Source organism: Saccopteryx leptura, chromosome 3 (genome assembly GCF_036850995.1).
Source record: "Saccopteryx leptura isolate mSacLep1 chromosome 3, mSacLep1_pri_phased_curated, whole genome shotgun sequence".
Taxonomy (NCBI): domain Eukaryota; kingdom Metazoa; phylum Chordata; class Mammalia; order Chiroptera; family Emballonuridae; genus Saccopteryx; species Saccopteryx leptura.
The window spans coordinates 70,108,054-70,111,627 of NC_089505.1; the positions used below are offsets into that span (position 1 = coordinate 70,108,054).

The 3,574-nt window shown below is 53.8% G+C and overlaps 1 pseudogene; it reads right to left on the minus strand.

Annotated features, from left to right (window-relative positions):
- Positions 1–768: 768 nt before the first annotated feature.
- Positions 769–3,182, minus strand: LOC136398203 (sialic acid-binding Ig-like lectin 5; annotated as a pseudogene).
- Between the last annotated feature and the right edge of the window lie 392 nt (positions 3,183–3,574).

A 3,574-nucleotide genomic window follows, 5' to 3' on the forward strand; every position in this document is an offset into this window, starting at 1 on the left:
CACTTTTACACACAGTAATTTCCACACTAGTGATCCTAACAGTTTTATTTGTGATTACCAAAAAGTAGAAACAGCCCAAATGTCCATCAACAAATGAACCAACAAATAAAAGGTGCCCCATCCATACCATAGAATATTATTTGGAAATAAAAAGAAAGTACTGACACAGGACCCTTGACAATACCATGCTCTGTGAAATAAGTCGGTCACAAAGGACCATGTACCGTATGAGTCCATTCACATGAACTGTGCAGAATGGGCAGGTCTAGAGGCAGGAAACAGGGCAGCGGTGACTGGGGCCAGTAGCATAGTGAGGAGGGGCAAGGGAGTCTATCATGCTCCAGGCTCCACTCGCAGAGGGGCGCCAAACGGTCTCCAAGACAAACAAGAACAGTGTAGTAGAAGGGGAGGGGGCGCCAATAAAGTGTCTTGCCCTTGGCGCCACTTATGTTCGCTACACCACTGACTGGGGCTGAGGTGGGTGGAGGCAGGGTGACAAAAGATGTGGGGTTCCTTTTTTTTTTTCTACTTTCATTTTGAACTAATGAAATTTTTTAATTGATTGTGCTGACAGGTGCACAACTTGTGACTGAACTAAAAGCCATTGAATTCCCACACTTTAAATATGTGGGAATTTTATCTCAGTAAAGCTCTTACCCTCCTTCCTCATAAAAGTTCTTTCTGGATGTACTCAGCTGTTTTTGTGGGATTCAATGACTCTCTCTATTCTCCCTACAGCACAGCTCCCTGTATCCCCAGGACACAGACTTATATGTAAAGGGAGAGGATACACAAGCATAGGGGCAGGGGGCCATGACACCAGCACCTCCAAGAGCCGCAGGAACCACTCCTGCCTGGGACACAGACTTCCCTGCAGAGGAGAGGGCATGAGACCACCCAACACAGGACTCAGTCTCCTGTCTCCCCACCTCCTTGCAGAACCTGCTGTAGGTTCTGTTCCTGCAGGAGAAGGAGGGCCCTGTCCTAGCAATCACCCCGTCCAGGCCCGGACCCTCCTCCAGCTCCATCTTCTCTGTGACCCACTCCTTTCCCCCTAAGCCTGTCCCCCATTAGACCCCCTGACCTGGCAGCAGCAGGACAGCGGCGCTCTGGGCCCCGTGGACATTGCTGGCCTCACAGCTGAGTCTGAGGCCGGTGCTGAGCTCCTGGCTGAGGCTCAGGGAGCTGTTGGCCCAGGGCCCCGCTGAGCGGGAGGTGATCCTGCAGGAGGCATTGTTGTGGTTCCCCTCCAGCAGCCCCGCCCCCAGCCGCCAGCGCAGGGAGGGGGCCGGCTGGGCTCGGGAGGAGCAGCTGCACTGCAGAGCTTGTTCTCCCAGGAGGAGCAAGAGGGGCCCAGCAGCTGTGGGAGGCCTGGGGGGAGGGAATAAAAGGGTCAGCCATGCTTCTCTGCTGTTAGAACCCGGGTGTCCTGCTTCCAGTTGCCCTCTTCTCTTCAACTCACTGTGCACAGAGAGACTCATTGAAACTTGGCTGGAACTCTGAGTGTTCTGAGCTCTGCAAGTGAATTCACCCCCGTGCTCCATGTGGATCTGAGGCAGCTCCAGGACCCAGGGGGCTGAGGGCGTGGAGGGGCTCAGAGTCTGTCCCTGCAGGGCCCAGCTCAGCTCTGCAGGGGGGTTGCTGTCAGCCACACAGAGCAGCCACATGGCCTTGCCCTCCAGGATCCAATGAGATGAGGTGTTTTGCAGACTCTTAAGGACTTTGATGAGAGAAGTACAGAGAGATAGACACAGAGACAGAGAGATGGAGAGAGAGGGAGAGAGGTGAGGAACACAGGTACAGGCTCCTATCCACAAGAGGTGAGGGAGGGAGGGAGGATGATGATTTTCATCCTTGCCCTCTGGTATCTGATCCCATTCAAACTGATTCACCCCCCTGCTCCACAGTTGCCCCAGGGACAGGTCTCAGCCACAGAGGGGCGAGGTTCTTTCCTACCTGTGACATTTCTGAAGGAGATGTCTATTGTGAGGTCCTGTGGGGCATCTTGGAGAGAAAGACATGGCCCCGCTTCAGAGGGGAGGAGGAGATGGAAGTCACCCTGAACCCAAGGAAGGCGGTGGGACCAGAAAGGTGGGATTGCTGTCCTCTGGCCCATCCCCCACCTGCACTCAGATCCATGCACGAGTGTCCTCAGGTTAGCTCATTCTCCTCTACACACACACACATACACACACGCACACACACACGCACACACACATGCACACACACGCACAGGCACCTGACCCCCTACACTCAAGGACCCAGTTATCCCTTCAACACTCACAGGAGACATTGAGCTGAAAGGTTCTCTTCCTGGTCACCTGAGATCCCAGGCGATTTACACGGCACGTGACAATAGCTCCGTGGTCCTGGTGTCTTGGGGTGAAGGTGAGTTTGGAGGAGTGATGGGTCTGAGGGTTCAGGGAGTTAAGACCTTCCCTAAACCAGGAGAAGATGAGAGGGCGTCCCCTTCACAAGCCCCTGGCAGGCTGCAGGTCAGCTGTGTGGGGCGGCTGGACTCCAGAGGCTCCAGAATATGGATTCGGGGTTCCACTGTCAGGGCTGAAGAGAAGGAAGAAAGTTGGTTGGATTCCTTGAGGTGGGAAGACAGTGTGACCCTGAGAGGGACCCCATGCCTCAGGGCCCCAGCAAACTGAGGGTCCTTTGTCTCTTTCCACCACCCTGGACCCAAGGCCTGGATCAGTGAGTGTCCAAGTGTCCTTCTCTAACATGGGTCCCACAACCCTGGGTGTTCTTTGGGACCCCTGCCTTACCTGTTACTTGCAAAGTGAACTTATTATATTGGTAATCATATTGTTCATTTTCTATCTCCACCCTGAAGAAGTAAGTTCCTCTGTCACTCATCCTGGCGTCTCTGATGCTCAGGGAACAGTCACTCTTCATGGGGTCCCTGAGGTGGAATCGGCCTGGGAACTCTTTCTTCACTGGTTTATCTGATTGATTGAGGCCACAGGATCAATGACATATGGGTTGTCCTCATGCTGGTACCAATGGGTGTAGAGTTTGAAAGAGGAAAACCATGAACTCCACGGGTGGGAGAAGGAGCAGGGCATGTGAACGCACAGACCCTCCTGCATCCTCACCAATCATTGCTCTCGGAGCTCATAGCCTGGCTGCTCCTGCAGGGACCCTGCGGGGACATAGAGGCTCAGCATCAGCATCTACACCTCCCCCACCCGCCCTCCTCCTCTCCCCTGGGCCCACTCATACCCCCCCCCACAGAAGGGGCTAGAGTGGCTCTGATTGCGGCAGAGCAACGCCCCAAGATGGGCAGAGCATTGCCCCCTGGTGGGCATGCCAGGTGGATCCCGGTTGGGCGCATGCGGGAGTCTGTCTGACTGCCTCCCTGTTTCTGGCTTCGGAAAAATACAAAAAAAAAAAAGATGTGAATCTGAAACTGCTCACCTTACTGATGAGGTTTAAGTCAAGAGGGAGGTCACCCAGGGGGTCATCAGAATCAGAGCTGGTTCTGGTGACACAGGAGGACCCACCCTCCAGCTAACTTCACTCAAAGTTCTGGAAAACATTAATTTTTTAAAGACTTTATTAATTG